The sequence below is a fragment of the Papio anubis genome, chromosome 16 (assembly GCF_008728515.1).
Source record: "Papio anubis isolate 15944 chromosome 16, Panubis1.0, whole genome shotgun sequence".
Classification (NCBI taxonomy): domain Eukaryota; kingdom Metazoa; phylum Chordata; class Mammalia; order Primates; family Cercopithecidae; genus Papio; species Papio anubis.
This window is the reverse complement of record NC_044991.1, coordinates 91050361-91069246: the sequence shown is the minus strand read 5'-3', so window position 1 is coordinate 91069246 and position 18886 is coordinate 91050361. Positions and strand designations below refer to the sequence as shown.

Sequence of the window (18886 nt, the reverse complement as noted above, 5' to 3'; positions counted from 1 at the left end):
TTTTATACGGAGTCTCGCTCTGTCACCCAGGCTGGAGTGCAGTGACGGATCTCAGCTCACTGCAAGCTCCGCCTCCCGGGTCCACGCCATTCTCCTGCCTCAGCCTCCCGAGTAGCTGAGACTACAGGTGCCCACCACTACACCCGGCTAATTTTTTGTATTTTTGGTAGAGATGGGGTTTCACCATGTTCGCCAGGATGGTCTCGATCTCCTGACCTCGTGATCCGCCCGCCTCGGCCTCCCAAAGTGCTGGGATTACGGGCGTGAGCCACTGCGCCTGGCCTTGTTAGGGGTTTTAACGTAATTTACAGGATTCTAAAGTCAAAACTGGATACAAAGCCATGCTCAGAAACAGGCTCTGCTCCCCACCCACCCTCTGTCATGACTTACTGCTCATCCTCCCAGTGTGTTTCACGCAAAAGTAAGCACCTATGAAGATGCTCTCATTCCCTTCCTTTCCTCGGTCAAACAATGGCATACACTGTTCTGCACTTTGCCCCTCCTTCCCACTGACACGCTCCAGAGTGCTCACTGCGTCATCTGTACAGACCCTGAGGGGCGGCCAGGCGCGGTGGTGCACGCCTGCAGTCCCAGCACTTTGAGAGGCCGAGGCAGGCGGATCACCTGAGGTCAGGAGTTTGAGACCAGCCTGGCCAACATGGTGAAAAAATACTAAAAATACGAAAATACAAAAATTAGCCAGGCGTGGTGGCACGTGCCTGTAATCCTAGCTGCTCAAGAGGCTGAGGCAGGAGAATCACTTGAACATGGGAGGCAGAGGTGGCAGTGAGCCGAGATCATGCCATTGCACTCCAGCCTGGGCGATAAAGCGAGACTCTGTCTTAAAAAAAGAAAACAAAACTTGAGGGGCACCTCCACTCTGCCCTGGTTTGGCACTTTGCATGTGTCCGTTCTTAGTCTTTGGCGTTCCTATTGGAAGACTCCTTTAGTGGGAGCACCAGACTTCGGAGGTCAGAGGCAGCCAGGCTGACCCCAGATGGAAGAGCAGGGAAAGTTAGGTGGCCTTGAATTGTATGGTACATAAGCCCCAGTACAGCAGGCAGCTGGCACCAATAAAGGGTGAAATGCGCTGTTGCCGCCTGCAGTCAGGATTTACCCTAATTTACGTGGTCTTCATTTATTGAACAGATACTGTAACTGCCCTGCGGGTAAGAGTCTGCTAGGTTTTGTGTGGTCCAAGGGTGAGTCCGACGTGGACCCAGTGCTCGAGGACTTTGCAAACCATCTGTTGGGGAAGACATATTCCCCTGTGTACCTGGCTCATGTTTGACGAGGTGAGACGCTTGGAGAGCTTCGAGGACGGAGCAAGTGGAGTAAGTGGACCTGAGGAGCGGGCAGCAATGCCTGAAGGCTCAGTCCCCTCTTCTCAGAGTGCGGATAATGGCATCTGCCTCATCATATTGAAGGGCTTAAGCTTATACAGCACTTAGCACAGGGCCTGATGTATCAGAGGTAAACATGACACTCTTCCCAACTGTAGCCACAATCAATCTCTTCTTGTCTTCTTCTTTTTTTATTTTTTATTTCTTTTGAGACCTTCCTGTCGTCTTTTTTTATTTTTTGTTTTTTTTGAGACAGGGTCTTGCTCTGTCGCCCAGGCTGGAGTGCAGTGGTGCAATCTTAGCTCACTGCAACCTCCACCTCCCGGGCGCAAGCAATTCTCCTGCCTCAGCCTCGTGAGCAGATGGGATTTACAGGGGCGTACACCACCACGCCCAGCTAATTCTTGTATTTTTAGTCGAGACAGGGTTTTGCCATGTTGGCCAGGCTGGTCTTGAACTCCTGACCTCAGGTGATCTGCCCACCTCGGCTTCCCAAAGTGCTGGGATTCCAGGCGTGAGCCAGTGTACCTGGCCCTACCATCCTGTCTTATTTTCTCCAAGCAGGCTGGCGTGTTCATGGATCGATATATGTGTGATACTTTTTATGTATCGTGCATCGTGCTCATTTTAGTTTCAGGAGTTCTTTGCTCCTGTGTAGCCTTTCTATACATTATCTTTCTTTTTTTTTCTTCTTTTTAAATAAGAGATGGGGTCTTGCTCTGTTACGCAGGCAGGAATGCAGGGACACAGTCATAGCTCACTGCAGCCTTGACCTCCCACCCGATCCAGCCTCCTGAGTAGCTGGGACTACAGGGGCATGCATGCCACTGTGGCCCGGCCAATTAAAAAAAAATTTTTTTTGGCCGGGCGCAGTGGCTCACGCCTGGAATCCCAGCACTTTGGGAGGCCGAAGCGGGTGGATCACGAGGTGAGGCGATTGAGACCATCCTGGCGAACACGGTGAAACCCCGTCTCTACTAAAAATACAAAAAAATTAGCCGGGCGTGGTGGCAGGCACCTGTAGTCCCAGCTACTTGGGAGGCTGAGGCAGGAGAATGGCGTGAACCCGGGAGGCGGAGCTTGCAGTGAGCGGAGATTGCGCCACTGCACTCCAGCCTGGGTGACAGAGCGAGACTCTGTCTCAAAAAAGTTTTTTTTTTTTTTTTTTCGTAGAGATGGGGGTCTCACTCTGTCGTCCAGGCAGGTCTCAAACTCCTGGGCTCCAGTGATCCTCCTGCCTTGGTCTACCAAAGTGCTGAGATTCCAGGCGTGAGCCATGGTGTCCCGTTGTATACGTTTCAGTAACTATAATATTCCATTTGAGTGCTCACTTGTGCAGTTGGGCAGGTTTCCATTCTATTAAAAATAGTGCCTTCATGGACATTTCAGCGCATATACCTTTTTCTGTATTTGTGAATATTTTCTTTGAAAGAATGTCCGTAAAGTGTAACTACTAGGTCTCAGAGGGACTCACTTAAGGCCTGGTTCGTTCATTCTTGCAGCTCCCAGCACAAGTGGAATACAGCTTCAACCTGAGATCGGTACCAGGCCCATTTCATTCTCTCATCCCTCCAATTCTGGCCTGAAATCATTCATTCTCTTGAATCTATAGTTGTAGATATGAACCTGGCCTTTCTGCTTCTTGGGTTCCATAAGCCTTGTCTTCCTGCTTGCTTGATGTTGCACAGTTTAATGACTGCTAGGAGGCTTCCCAAGCTCTCTGACACTTCCAGGCTCCGAGACTGCAACAAGCTTGGCAATTCAAGACCGGCATTATGGCAGTGAGTTATGAGGGCAGAGGAAGGAGGAGGCCAGAACGTATTGAGAGAGAATTTGGGTTTCACGCAGTATGTCACTGGAAGCCTTGGATGCCACTGGATTTGTTTTAAAAAGATGACCTCACTGAACTCAGGTAAACGGGCAAGGGTGGAAGCGAGGAGGCAGGAGCACCGGCCGCAGAGGTCTGGGAGCTTCTAGGATGGGAAGTGGCACAGGCCGCCTATGCAGGGCAGGCCGTCAGTGAGTGGCGGAGCGCCTGCAGTCACAGGGACAGGGAAGGGTGGCCGGCGGGTCTCCACGCCCTCAGCGGGCCGACGGGACGGACAAAGGCAGAGGGAAGTGGAGTGGACGTTCGTCGTCCTGCCCCTCCACGCCGTTGTTTGGAGATGATTCCGGGAGGGTGGGAGGGTGCTGGCCTCAGCATTTCAGTGGTTGGACAGGAAGGAAGGAAGTCCCATCTCGGCGCTCCAGGGATGCGCAAATGTCAGTCCCAGGACAGTGGCTCGGGAGGGGGGCGGGGGCGACGGTCCGCAGCCATCTCCCACCAGCTCCCTGTTCAGTTCTTTGATGAGAACGATTACGTTTTCTCAATCTTACCTAAAGTGCTGAGTAAACTTACCTGCAAGACCAGCAAGCCCTGCGCCTCTCTTTCTGCGCGGTTCCCCGCGCACATGCCGGCCCACTCGGGACTCGGGATCCACCTGCGGCCACCTGAAGACTGGGAGGGCTGGCTCCGCCCCCGCCCCAACCGGCACGACGGGCCCCGCCCACTCATGGGCGGAGCCTCCGCCGGGCGCCTCTGCCCCGGGCTGTCACTCGGGACTCCGCCCCCGGTGGGCGGAGCCTCCGCTCGGCGCTCAGAGCGCATGCGCAGCCAGTCCCGCCCGCGGCTCCGACCCGCCGGAGCCCACGTCCTTCCGGGAGCGCGCGCGCCGGTGCGGGTGCGTGCGTGAGCGTGCGCGTCTCCGCTGCCGCTGCCGCTGCCGGTGCTGCACCCGCGCCCTCTGCCGCCGCCGCCGCCGCCGCCGCCGCCCGGGGTCTCCAGGCTGAGGAGTGCGTCGGCCGCTGCCCAGCAGCGCCGCGGAGCGGGGAGCGGAGCCGCGGAGCCGGCGGGAGGGCGGGCGGGCGGGCGGACGGGCAGGTGAGCTCGCTGCGGGCCGGGCGGGCGGGTCGGCCCACGTCAGGCCGGGGCGGTCGGGCGGGCGGGGGCGGGGGCGCGGGCGCGGGTGGGGGCGGGGGCGGTGCGCCAAAGCCGGAAATGGCGGCGACCCCCGGGCCGGGGCCGCGCGGGCGCTCGGGGCCGGAGCTGCTGCGACGCCGCGGCCTGGGCCGGGCCGGGGGCGCGGGAAGGTCGGTGCCGGGGCCTGCGGGAGTCGGGCCGGGCCGGGGGTCTGAGTGCCGCGTCCCGCGGTGGGAACTGGGGCCGCGCTCTCCGCGGGTCTCTCCGGGCCGGGGACGCCGCCTCCGCTTCCCCAGGTCCCCGCGGCCGCCCCCGACCCCCCGGGGTCCTCCCCCTTCTGCGGGAGGACCGGAGAAGCTGGAGCATCGCTGGTTTTAGGGTGGCAGATAATTTAGTCCCTGGGTCGTTGTGTTTATAGCTCGGGGAATTGAAAATTGTTCTTTAGCGCACCTTAAATTAATCTTTCAGACGTTTTAAATTCCAAAAAGCATTTGGTTTGTAAGAAAAAACCTGCCTTAGCCGCCTTATAAAAAGATTTGAAGCCATGCTTTATATTGAACTCTTAAGGAGAGAGTATTAGGAACTCATCCGTTCAGGTTCTAACTTGTTGGTTTTAAGTGTCTGGATTAAAGACTCTCTTTTTCGTGTGCCGAAGCCATGATTTCTCAAATTCATTCAGTTGTGTCATACAGGAAAAGGAAGCAAAAATTTCAGCTTCATTTTTGTTTTCCGGCTTAGGCTTGGTTGGGAAAATTTGGTGGTGGTTAGACACTTCTGCTCTTATTTATCTGTTTAGAAAAACCTAATGGCAAAAACAGTTATATTGCTCCATCTATTGTCATGGTTACTTGAAGGCAAAACTTTACCCAAAGCTTCTGAGATTTTGTGTTCGTTTATTTGCTTCTCTTTTTAAAAAATGTCAGCTGAGTTTCAGGAATGAGTGATCTGTCAAACAGGAGATGAAATTAGAAGCCTGGATCTAAGGGCTGTGGGGAAGTTTCGGTTGAGTTCATGGTTCCCCTTTCACTTGTGTCGGTGCTGTAGGACTCGGGCTGGCTCCAGCTGGAGTCTGGCCCAGCAGAGAGCTGTAGGGGCCCGCTCTGGTTGCTGGCTGTGTGGCCTCTGATGGACGCCCCTGGCGAGGGTGTTAATGAGCCTGCATCGTCTGAGTCCACCCACCCTCTGACTGGCCCCTGACTCACTCTGCACCTGCCGTATCAGCCTCCTTGCTGGTTCTGAACAGACCCACATGCTCTGTCCTTGGATCTTCCTGGAATGCCTGGTGCCTTAACCTCCTGGCCTGGCGACTGCCTGCCTACCGTGCCACCCAATTCCCTGTCTCCCTTCCTCACTTCATTTTCCCACAGTGCTGAATCCTCCTAGTGTCCTGCTTAATGCATTTATCGTACTTAATATTTTACTGTGAGTTAGTAAGGTTCTGGAGAGACTTTTGTGAAAAGACCAGTTGCTGGCACGTGATCTGGGCCCAGTAAATGTTTGTTCAGTGAATGAACGTGAGGAGGTTAGCAGCAGCTGTGCCTGGGGCTGGCCTTGTCACCCGGAAGTCCTTGTGGGTGAGGTCTAAGCACGTAGAGGTAAGGGTTCCTGGAACGTTGGCCCTCAGGACAGAGAGCCACCAGCTGTCACCTGCCCACTGGGGAAAGAGCCAGGTAGGGGGTGGCTCGGAAGGGTGCATGGGACCCTTGTAAATCTTTTTGCAACTTTGAATCTATAATTATTTCAAAGTTAAAACGTTTCTAAAAAGTCAGATCTGTTTGGGCGCGGTGGCTCACACCCATAATCTCAGCATTTTGGGAGGCCGAGGTGGGCTAATCACTTGAAGTCAGGAGTTCGAGACTAGCCTGGCCAACATGGTGGAACCCCGTCACTACTAAAAATACAAAATTAGCTGGGTGTGGTGGCATGTGCCTGTAATCCCAGCTACTTGGGAGGCTGAGGCAGGAGAATCACTTGAACCCAGGAGGCAGAGGTTGCAGTGAGCCAAGATCACGCCTCTGCACTCCAGCCTGGGCAAAAAGAGCGAAATTCCGTCTCAACAACAACAACAATAACAACAACAACAAAAATTAGCCGGTCATGGTTGTGGGCATACATAATCCCAGCTACTCAGGAGGCTGAGGCAGGAGAATCCCTTGAACCTGGGAGGTGGAGGTTGCAGTGAGCCAAGGTCACACCCCTGCACTCCAGCCTGGCTGATACAGCAAGACTCAGTCTCAAATAAATAAAAATAAAAAAATAAAAAGTCAGATCTGCCACTGGTAATAATGCTTTTAGAAGTTTTGTCTTTGATTACCAGGAAAAACCCTACGTGCTAGTTCTTATACTCTGTCGTGACATTTGGTCATCAAGTAGAGTGAGGTGGAATTTAATTCAGGAGAGTGACTGTGGTTGATCTCCTTAGCACGAGGCCCTTCAGCTGTGGTGCTGTGACAGCAACAGAGGCTGCTTGGTGACTTGAGGATTTTGGCGTCCTTTCCACAACCTCCACCTCATGCCCACATTAACTCAGAGCGAGTGGGCTTCAGGGCTTTCCTGCATCCCCAAAGATGGTGGTATTAACGTGGTTCAGAGATTGAACAGATGCTGCACGTTTCTCAGTCATTTTTGTTCCTCAGTTCCCCTCGCCTGGAGGGTGGATGCTGCTGAGCCCGGTTGTACAGCTGCCCCTGTGACCAGCAGCTTTGCCCAGGGTCTCCCTGTTAATCATCGTCAGAACCGGAACTTGAACTCAAGTCTTTGCTAGACCAGGTTTCTTCTAAGTATCTGGCATCACCAGGAAGAGCCCCGTACAAGGTGCTGGTTTTGTTATCCTTAGAGCCCAGATGCGAGGTGCTCACGTGTATGCTTGGGGTTAGCAGTTCCGTAGGTGTTTGTTGAATGAATCACTAAAATGCAGTGGGGCGAGGAGTCATGATAAGGTGGAATTTTATCTAAGGTGGAGTTTGCTTCTGAAATCAGGCAGGAAGGTGAATGTTATACCCAGTTAGGAGCACGTAATGTCGCAGGTAAACTGTATCAGCAAACGAAAGCAGTTTTTCTCCAGCGCGGAGACAGCCCCTGGGTCACTGGGCTGGGTGAGAAGAAGCCATTTGTAGAGAAATGAAACTTGATGACTAGTCCTGCACGAGAGGTGGAGAAGAGACCCCTAACTCTCCGATTATCTCCAAGCGGCCGTTAAAATGAGTGCTGCCAGGCCGGCCTGGCGCCTCATGCCTGTAATCCCAGCACTCTGGGAGGCCGAGGCGGGTGGATCTCGAGGTCAAGATATTGAGACCATCCTGGTCAACATGGTGAAACCCTGTCTCTAGTAAAAATACAAAAATTAGCTGGGCATGGTGGCACATGCGTGTAGTCCCAGCTACTCGGGAGGCTGAGGCAGGAGAATTGCTTGAACCTGGAAGGCAGAGGCTGCAGTGAGCCAAGATCGTGCCACTGCACTCCAGCCTGGCAACAGAGCGAGGCTCCGTCTCAAAACCCACAAAGTAGTGCTTCTAAAATGAGACTCATTGTGATGTTCTGATTAGAACATTCTCATGCCACAAAGTCCTGAGATGGATCCAGGGAGCACAGTCTTCTGTCAGACGCGCCTCCTGCCCGCCGTAGGCTTTCCCACTGTGGCAGCAGAATCTGTGCTAGACCTTCATGAAAGAGGACAAGATCAAGGCTCACGTGACTGGGGCTGGATTGGAGCTGCTCTGTCTCTGAGCCTCTGCATTCTGTAAAATGAGGGTAGTGGTGCCTCCCCTGCGTGCCTGCTGGGAGAGAAAAGGAGGCAATAAATGAAAGGTGTCTTATCACCTCGTTCCTGAATAGAAGTGACAGAGATGCTGAAAAACAGTAATAGTCTTGTTTTATGAAAGTGCTACCCCTAATCTAGGAACTGGGACTGCCATGCCAGGAGCCCTCAGATAATGACATCCCTGAAGAGGATTAGCAGCTAGTCTGTTATCAGTCACAAGCAGTTCAACCCAGAAGATTTAAGGATTAGATTACCCAACAACCTTGAGTGTAGATTTTGTCTCTCATCACCCTTTGCGTTAATTTTGGGTGCATTGTGTATTAATGAGGAAGTTTGTTCTGCTTTATTCTTGGTACGTGACAGACAATAGATATAGGTCATTAGAAATAAAAATTGTTGGCTGGGCGCGGTGGCTCATGCCTGTAATCCCAGCACTTTGGGAGGCCGAGACGGGCAGATCACGAGGTCAGGAGATTGAGACCATCCTGGCTACCACGGTGAAACCCCGTCTCTACTAAAAAATACAAAAAACTAGCCGGGCGAGGTGGCGGGCACCTGTAGTCCCAGCTACTCGGGAGGCTGAGCCAGGAGAATGGTGTGAACCCGGGAGGCGGAGCTTGCAGTGAGCTGAGATCCGGTCACTGCACTCCAGCCTGGGTGACAGAGCGAGACTCCGTCTCAACAACAACAAAAAAAAGAAATAAAAATTGTTTTAACTTTTATGAGTTTTGCAGACATTGATATTTCACATTGAAATTGCAGAAATTAGGACAGCATCTCATTTTCTTTGTTTTGGGATGAAGTCTCGCTCTGTCACCCAGGCTGGAGTCCTGTGGCGTGACCTCAGCTCACTGCAATCTCTGCCTCGCGGGTTCAAGTGATTCTTATGCCTCAGCCTCCCAAGTAGCTGGGATTACAGGCACCTGCCATGACGCCTGGCTAATTTTTGTATTTTTAGTAGAGATGGGGTTTTGCCATGTTGGCCAGGCTGGTCTTGAACTCCTGACCTCAGGTGATCCACCCACTTTGGCCCCCAAGGTGTGGGATTACAGGCTTGAGCCACCCCACCCAGCCCCAGGTTGGTCTTGAGCTCCTGGACTCCAGCGCCTCTCCTGGCTAGTTTTTTGTATTTTTTAGTAGAGACGGGGTTTCACCGTGTTAGCCAGGATGGTCTCGATCTCCTGACCTCGTGATCCGCCCGTCTCGGCCTCCCAAAGTGCTGGGATTACAGGCTTGAGCCACTGCGCCTGGCCCCAATTTCTCATTTTCTAAGGAAACAAGTGCTTAGACCAGGTTTGGGACATGTCTCTGAAAATTCTGGGCTGGTGCAGTTGCTCGTGCCTCTAATCCCAGCACTTTGAGAAGCAAGGCAGGCGGATTGCCAGAGTCCGGGAGTGAAGACCAGCCTGGGCAACACTGCACAACCCCATCTGTACGAAAAATAGAAACAGTTAGCCGGACGCGGTGACGTGCGGCTGTAGTCCCCGCTACTCGGAGGCTGAGGTGGGATCACCTGAGCCTGGGAGGTTGAGGCTGCAGCAAACCAGGACTGTGCCACTGCACTCCAGCCTGGGTGGCAGAGAAATACGCTGTCTCAAAAACAACAACGAAAAAGGGAAGTTCTGTCTTGATCAGTAATTTCCTCTTCAGGACAGACCTGCATATGCCAGAATTTAACTTTGTTCCAACATCATTCTACATTTTACATGAATGGTTTCAAAAAACTTATTTCTGTGGCAGAGAACGTTGTCATTTATTCTTGACATATTAAACCTGAGTGATATTTTTAAATTTTTGTGATGTGTTGTGAGTGCTTAGTGAATAGTCCTTGAATATGGATATGAATGAACCTTATTTTTCTTGGATTTATAATTTTATTGTCCCTTTAAGTATTCTGCATTGAACATGTGTCACCAGCAGGAACGATCATTACGAGATGGTGTCCGGAACCATGTAGTGTCTGCATTGCTGTGTCCTGGGCATTCTTTGTTTGAGATGGAGTCTCGCCCTGTCATCCAGGCTGGAGTGCAGTGGCGTGATCGTGGCTCATTGCAGCCTCCACCTCCTGGGTTCAAGTGATTCTTCTGCCTCAGCCTCCTGAATAACTGGAATTACAGGCACGTGCCACCACTCCCAGCTAATTTTTGTATTTTCAGAAGAGATGGGGTTTCACTATGTTGCCTGGGCTGGTCTCGAACTCCTGACCTCAAGTGATCAGCCCACCTTGACCTCCCAAGGTGCTGGGATTATAGACATGAGCCACTGTGCTCAGCCTGTGTTCGGAGGAGTTCTGTGCCTGTTATGAAATCATGATGCTGGCAGGTCGGAAGATGGGATGGACTTGCCAGCCCCGTCGGCTGTGCCCTGCCCTCCTTGCTGTCTCTAGAGCGTGGCTGACTTCTGGGAGAGCTCTCCCTGCCCTGTGCCTCCTCTTTTTCACCAGGTAGAGTGGAAATGTGTTCTAGTGAAACTGCAGAACCAAAATATCCCGTCTTATTCTAACTCTTGAAGAAGCAGGAGCTGAATTCAGGTGCTTGAGGCCCAGTCCACATGCTCCACATCAGTCTCGGGGTGGAGGCGAGCGCAGGTCAGAGGCCTCTACCTCTGACTAGGCTGCAGGTGCCTGGCGGGAAGAGTGGCTGCAGCTCAACAGGGGGGGTGTGCACCCTGCCTGGCTTTCATTTTCCTCCTCCTGTTATCGGGAGGGTTAGCAGCAGAGCAAATGTTTGGGTTTTTGCTGTGCAGTTCCATTGGACGTTTCTTTGTTAAACAGGATTGTGTTTTCTTGTAAGAGGGTTTCCCTAAGACAAATAATGAAGGAAATTCTGGGTCCAAGAGTACAGACTGTAATTTCTGTCGTCTGTTGCCAAGTTTGTAGCCCTCACGCAGTGCCTGTCTTTCCCCTTTGCTTTCAGGGCATTTTAACACAGTATTTTGGTGTTCTTTTAGCTACTGCAATAGGGCTTGCTATTAAAATCTGAGATTTTAAATTTTTGCAAATTGCAATAAATTTCGTTAGTTCTCTCTTGATCTTTAAATAAGATTGTGAGTCCAGTGTGGTGGCATGCATCAGTAGTCTCAGCTGCTTGGGAGGCAAAGGCTGGAGGATTGTTTGAGTCCATGCTGGGCAACATAGCAAGGCCTTCTCTCTTAAAAAATAATAAATGTCTTATTATAAATGGACTTTTAAAAATGCACAAAACCAGTCAACATATGTTTTTTAAATTAACTGAGAAGGAAGCTATATTCCTGTAAAGCTTTTACCTGGGCTGTATTCATCTTTTTTTTTTCTTTTTTTTTTTTTGAGATGGAGTCTCGCTCTATCGCCCAGGCTGGAGTGCAGTGGCGCGATCTTGGCTCACTGCAATCTCCGCCTCCCAGGTTCTCTGCCTCCCGGGTTCAAGCGATTCTCCTGCCTCAGCCTCCCTAGTAGCTGGGACTACAGGCATGCGCCATCACGCCCAGCTAATTTTTGTATTTTTGGTAGAGATGGGGCTTCCCCATGTTGGCCAGGATGGTCTCGATCTCTTGACCTCGTGGTCTACCCACCTTGGCCTCCCAAAGTGCTGGGATTACAGGTGTGAGCCACTGTGCTTGGCCCATCTCAAACTTTTTTTGTGTGTGTTTTTTTGTTTGAGACGGAGTCTCGCTCTGTCGCCCATGTTGGAGTGCCGTGGCTCGATCTCGGCTCACTACAAGCTCTACCTTCTGGGTTTACGCCATTCTCCTGCCTCAGCCTCCCGAGCAGCTGGGACTATAGGCACCCGCCACCACGCCCGGCTAATTTTTTTTGTAGTTTTAGTAGAGACGGGGTTTCACAGTGTTAGCCAGGATGGTCTTGATCTCCTGACCTCGTGATCCGCCCGCCTCGGCCTCCCAAAGTGCTGGGATTACAGGGCGTGAGCCACTGCACCCGGCCCATCGCAAGACTTTTAATAAAGCTCTTTGCATAGAAATATTTAAAAAATTAAAAAATTTTTGGCCAGGCTTAGTGGCTTAAGCCTGTAATCCCAGCCCTTTGGGAGGCCAAGGCAAGCAGATTACATGAGGCCAGGAGTTCGAGACTAGCCTGGCCAACATGGTGAAACCCTGTCTCTACTAAAAATACAAAAATTTGGGCAGGTGCGGTGGCTGATGCCTGTAATCCCAACACTTTGGGAGGCTGAGGTGGATGGATCTCTTGAGTTCAGGAATTTGAGACCAGCCTGGGTAACATGAGGAAAACCTATCTCTGCAGAAAATACAAAAGTTAGCTGGGCATGGTGTTACATGCCCGTAGTCCCAGCTACTCGAGAGGCTGAGGGGCTGAGGTGGGAGGATCCTTTGTGCCTGGGAAGTGGAGCTTGCAGTGGGGGATGAAAAAGAATACCCCATGTCCAAATAGCAAAACACTCTGAAATGAGACAAACTGGTTTGTTGAACAGGCATTCTGGGACAAGGTTACCCAATATGCATTAGCCATAATCCCCAGGACAGCCATGCAGGAGGGTCTTAAACAGTTTTTTAGATTCTTGAGTATAAAGGTATAATATTGAGGAATAAGCACAAATAATGCTGTTGTACATGTTAAAATGACAACACAGAATTTACAAAATTGCCTTTTCCCCCCAAAATTACCTCTTACGATGCGATTTCTGTTGGTACTGTTTTCTCTTGCATCATCCTGCCGGGTTGAGTAACCCTAACTGATTGTCACCAACAGACGGTCTCACAGCATCCTTCTCCCTGGTGTGAGCACTGCTTAATTCAACGTGTGTGAAAATACTTTAAGACAAGGGCCCTGTAACTTGTACAGAATCTGAAGTGGCTTTGAATAGGCAACGGGTCCAGCTGCCTCTTAGTGTGTCTGGCCTCCAGGTGGGCGGATGGAGATGCGCACAGGTGTTCACGGTCTAGACATCCTTGGAAACCTGCTCTGGTTTAGGATAAATAGGCAAAATTTTACTAATGCTGTTCCTCGCATGGGCTGGTGGCCTTTGCCCTGGACTCACTCCAGAACAGCTAGGTGTCCAGCTGACTGACAGCTACCTCCCCCTAAAGCCTCAGACAGACTTCTCTTACATTTTTAAGAGGCAGAGGACAATAAGGCAGATTAATAAACTGTGGGTTTTTTTTTTTTCTTGAGACAAAGTCTTGCTCTTGTCCCCCAGGCTGGAGTGCCATGGCACGATCTCGACTCTCTGCAGCCTCTGCTTCCCGGGTTCAGGTGATTCTCCTGCCTCAGCCTCCGGACTAGCTGGAAAAAACTACAGGTGCGCACCACCACTCCCGGCTAGTTTTTGTAGTTTTGATAAAGATGGGGTTTCAGCGTGTTTTGTTGGCCAAGCTGATCTTAATCTCCTGACCTCAAGTGATCTGCCCGGCTTGGCCTCCCAAAGTGCTGGGATTACAGGCATGAGCCACTGTGCCCGGCCCAGGATATTTTTTTAGTTAAGGAAACTACTTTTTACATCTAAAATTCTATGCAACGATAATTAGTATGTCTTCTAGCTGAGAAAATAATTAATGTGTCTTCAAGCTGAGAAAGACTAAAAATACAAAAAAATTAGCCAGGCGTAGTGGTGGGCGCCTGTAGTCCCAGCTACTCAGGAGGCTGAGGCAGGAGAATGGTGTGAACCCGGGAGGCGGAGCTTGCAGTGAGCTGAGATTGCTCCACTACACTCCAGCCTGGGTGACTGAGCAAGACTCCATCTCAAAAAATAATTAATTAATCAATAAAAATATGACGGTGGCCTGGGTGCCGTCGCTCACACCTGTAATCCCAGCACATTGGGAGACTAAGGTTGGAGGGTCACTTGAGCCCAGGAGTTTGCCTAGCCTGGGAACCTTAGGGAGAGCCTGCCTCTCCAAAAAGTAAACAATTATCCAGGTGGGGTGGTTGCACACCTGTAGCCCCAACTACTTTGGTGGCTGATGGGAGGATCGCAGGAGTCCAGGAGGTCACGGCTGCAGTGAGTTGTGATTGAGCCACTGCACTCCTGCCTGGATGATCCCGGGAGACTCTGTCTCTAAAATAAAATAAATGACAGTGGTCCATACAGTACCTTATTCAGAAAAGGCTTGATGTAGAAGAAAATAAGTTACTTGTGATCAGGACAGAGAAGAATTACTGTCTTCTGTGAAATGGATGCTGGGAATCAGTCACGACGTACAGTGCTGGTGAGGCTGACGTGCGTTCGAATTACAGCCCTGCTGATCCTTAGCAGGTGACTGAAAATAGGCGACTCCACCCTCCTGAGTCTCAGTCTTCTTAGCCGAAAAGCACAGGTCATCATCGCAGTAGCTAACATTAACTGTGTGCCTGGCGCAGGATCCGACCGCTTCATTCAAGCCAGCTCCCCGACATACCTTGCTGGACTGTTTAATCCCCATTTGACAAAGAGGAGATTGAGATGGGGAGGTGCTGAGTAACTTGCCTGGTCACTGAGTGCCTCTAAATGGCAGCCCAGACAGGTGGCCCCAGAGCTGCCCTCCCACCCTCTGACAGGCCTGTCTCATAGGCCTCTTAGGAAGGACTCTTTTCGCAGACGGCAGGCTCGGGCTGAGTGTTTCCTAAGCTGCAGCTGCCGTGTAGATATAACTCACAGCAGATATCACAGGTTCTGTCAGATCATACTGTCTCAATCATACTACTGTCTCAGTTTTTTTTTTTTTCTTTTTTTGAGACGGAGTCTTGCTCTGTCGCCCAGGCTGTCGTGCAGTGGCCGGATCTCAGCTCACTGCAAGCTCCGCCTCCCGGGTTCACGCCATTCTCCTGCCTCAGCCTCCCGAGTAGCTGGGACTACAGGCGCCCGCCACCTCGCCCGGCTAGTTTTTTGTATTTTTTAGTAGAGACGGGGTTTCACGGTGTTAGCCAGGATGGTCTCGATCTCCTGACCTCGTGATCCGCCCGTCTTGGCCTCCTGAAGTGCTGGGATTACAGGCTTGAGCCACCGCGCCCGGCCACTGTCTCAATTTTGAGGTGCATGCATGTGTTTTACCACTTAACTACCTCTGAAGTTTAGTTTTTTGTTGTTGTTGTTTTGAGACAGAGTCTTGCTCTGTCGACAGGCTGGAGTGCAGTGGCGCGATCTCAGCTCACTGCAACCTACGTCTCCCGGCTTCAAGTGATTCTCCTGCCTCAGCGTCCCCAGTAGCTGGGACTACAGGCACGTGTACCATCACGCCTGGCTAATTTTTGTATTTTTAGTGGAGATGGGGTTTCACCATGTTGGCAAGGCTGGTCTCAAACTCCTGACCTCGTGATATCAGCCCCCACCCCACCTCGGCCTCCCAAAGTGCTGTGATTACAGGCGTGAGCCACCGCACTCAGCTCTGAAATTTAGCATGTTTTATGGTTGGCTCGTCAGGGTTGAAGGTGCACCTGATACTTGGTTGCATAGTAGACTCACTGGAATCATTTTGCTTTCGTCACAGTTGCCAAGGCATTCTGAAGCTGTGTGTGTGTGCTCCACCAGGGACAGCCCCACGCGTGGGAGGTGGTGGCCCGCCATCTCTCCTGGGTGAATTTCTCTAAGAGCAGCCCTAGGCCAGGGGTCGAGTGCAGGAAAGTCAGGACCATTTCCATCAGTTCCGTTTCAAAGCGGGTTCTCCCTGGAAGTGCTGGCCATACCTGGATGCCGTCTGTAGCGTTTTATGAACTGTGGCGGATCCGCTGTCTGTGTCTTGAGCTTCTGCTCTGCAGTCTGCTGAGTGGAAGCACCTGTCAGTCCACTGTACGGTGGGTGGAGCCGCTGCCGGGGTGGGTGTGCCGGTGATCGGTCACAGAATGAACAGGGCAGAGGTCCCTGAGTCAATGTGATACTGCAGGTGGGATTGTGGGTATAGGTGTTTTTATGAATGCACATGTTATGTGAAGTTGAAGATTTGAATGTTGTGATGGTTATGTCCAGATACAGTTTGAGCCTGGCGCGGTGCAGGCCTGTGGTCCCAGCCACTTGAAGTGGGAGGAGAGCTTGAGCTCAGGATTTCCAGGCTATAGGGAGCCGTGATCCCACCACTGCACCGCAGCCTGGGCGACAGAGTGAGACCCCATCTCAAAAAGAAAAGAGAAGAGGCTGGGAGCTGTGGCTCACGCCTGTAATCCAAACACTTTGGGAGGCTGAGGCAGGCGGATCACTTGAAGTCAGAAGTCCAAGACCAGCCTGGCCAACATGGTGAAACCCCATCTCTATTAAAAATACAAAAATCATACTTACGTGGCAGGGGAGACACCATGATCACAAAGGTGGTTTTCCCAGGGCGAGGCTTAGCCATTGCACTCCGGGTGTGCTGACCCCTGCGATTTCCCCAAATGTGGGAAACTCGACTGCATAATTTGTGGTAGTGAGGGGACTGTGTTCGCACTGTCCCCCCAAATAAATAAATAAATAAATAAATAAATAAATAAATAAAAATACAAAAATCATTCGGATGCAGTGGCTCTCGCCTGTCATTCCAGCACTTTGGGAAGCCGGGGTGGGTGGATCACCTGAGGTCAGGAGTTTGAGACCAGCCTGGCCAACATGGTGAAGCCCCATCTTTACTAAAAATACAAAAATTAGTCGGGAGCGGTGAAGTGTGCCTGTAGTCCCAACTACTGTGGAGGCTGAGGCAGGAGAATGGTTCGCGCCTGGGAGGTGGAGGCTGCAGCGAGCCGAGATTGCGCCACTGCACTCCAGCCTGGCGACAGAGCAAGACTGCGTCTCAAAAAAAAAAAAAAAAAAGAAAAGGGAAAAAAATACATTCTTCCCCATGAGAGTAGATTTCTACGGAATCGATAGCTGGTTTTATGCCCTTTCTTCCGTGATACGAAGTCCGTCGGGACCCATCTGGCTGGGGATCCTCAGGAGAGCCTGCGGGGGGCAGCAGAGGCCCGCCTGGGCCAGGGCGAACCAGCCCAGAATCCTGCGGCTTTAGGTGCTGAGAGCGTAGAACTCCAGCAACCAGAGCGCCCTCATGGTTACTAATTTTATGAAGAATACTTTGTCTTTCATGTTTGGGACTGTGTGAAGGTTTTCTGGAATATTTTTGGGCATGGTGGCGATTTTGCTCTAGGACCTTTATTCTCTAGCATTGTACAGAGATGATCGATTTGAACAGCAGCTGTGATAATGGAAGACTGACTTGTGTCTTCAGACTCGTTCTGTTCCTGGGGATGCTTGGTCTAGGCCCCTACCCTTTATATGGGGAGGTTCAAACCTTGATTGAATAGTCACTGCCCAGGTGTCGTAACCTGTGGCCTCATTGGTGTCACCTGGACTTTTTCTCCGCTGTTTGCGCCATCAAAAGTGATGTGCTCTGGCCGGGCACGGTGGCTCACACCTGGAATCCCAGCACTTTGGGAGGCTGAGGCGGGTGGATCACGAGGTCAGGAGATCGAGACCATCCCGGCTAACAGAGTGAAACCCCGTCTCTACTAAAAATACAAAAAATTAGCTGGGCGTGGTGGTGGTGCCTGTAGTCTCAGCTACTCGGGAGGCTGAGGCAAGAGAATGGCGGGAACCTGGGGGGCGGAGATTGCAGTGAGCCGAGATTGCCCCATTGCACTCCAGCCTGGGCGACAGAGCGAGACTCCGTCTCAAAAAGGAAAAAGAAAGTGACGTGCGCTTAGGACTGGGAGGGTGAGGCCCGGGGTGCTTGGTGCCCGGCGCCCAGGAGGGCAGCAGTGTCATGTTGGATAACCTGCTCTCCGAGTAATAGGGATTTGAGAATGTTTGATTCTTTTTTTTTTTTTGAGACACAGTCTCACTCTGTTTCCCAGGCTGGAGTGCAGTGGTGTGATCTCAGCTCAGTGCAACCTCTGCCTCCTGGGTTCAAGCGATTCTCCTGCCTCAGCCTCCCGAGTAGCTGGGATTACAGACATGTACCACCATGCCCGGCTAATTTTTATGTTTTTAGTAGAGACAGGGGTTCACCATGTTGGCCAGGCTGGTCTTGAACTCCTGATCTCAAGTGATCCGCCTGCCTCGGCCTCCCAAAGTGCTGGGATTCCAGGCCTGAGCCCTGTGCCCAGCACTGTTTAAATGTGTGTCTGGAGTTACTTCGTTCCACTTCCGATCTGCTTTTCCTTTGGAATTACTGTGTTCTAAGTACCAGGTTACCAAAAAAAAGAAAAAATCTTTGTTAGGTTTCCAGACCCAAGTCAATACAGATAAAATTAATGCAGCAAACATTTACTGAATGCTTTGTTAGACCTGGGGCAGTAGCTCAGTTTATGAATTCAAAGGGCTTCAGCATGTGGGGTTTGGTTTTGTTTCTCTGTAGCTAATCATACCCTTGGAATGGTTTTATAGTTTCGGGAAACCGTGGTTCTGGGCAGGGTGGCAGCTCTGGGTTGAGGCAGTTCCAGCCTTCCTCAGGTGTGGCCGCCGGTCCTGTTGCTTCCTGACATTAACTTTGTGACTCACGAGGGCAGGTGTTCGTTTTTTGTGTGAGCAAGCACGGGGCTTGTTACTGTGTGAGGAGGGCTGGCTGCCCTGCCTGTCGTTCTTCCCTGGCTCGGCCGGGCCGCTCCCGTGGCTCCAGCTCAGATTTGCTTCCTCTCGTACTTGGATGTTTGATGACGATGGTGGAAGCAGTTTTATTTACTCTTGCTGTTCTCACGTTACTTTAAGCATCACTGTTGCTTTTTAGTTTTAGAATGAAGGAGGATGATGACGATGGTGGAAGCAGTTTTATTTACTCTTGCTGTTCTCGCGTTACTGTAAGCATCACTGTTGCTTTTTAGTTTTAGAATTAAGGAGGAAAAAGGTGAAATCTTTTGGGGATTTCTGCGTTTCCAGTGACTTTAGGAATTCTTTTTTTTTTTTTTTTTCGAGACAGGGTCTTGCTCTGTCATTCAGG

At 51.3% G+C, this 18886-nt stretch overlaps 1 non-coding gene across 1 annotated transcript; it reads left to right on the top strand.

Annotated features, from left to right (window-relative positions):
* Positions 1–16252: 16252 nt before the first annotated feature.
* Positions 16253–16417, top strand: LOC116270916. Its single transcript, XR_004179219.1, has one exon. It is a non-coding gene; the product is annotated as a U1 spliceosomal RNA (small nuclear RNA).
* Positions 16418–18886: the final 2469 nt, after the last annotated feature.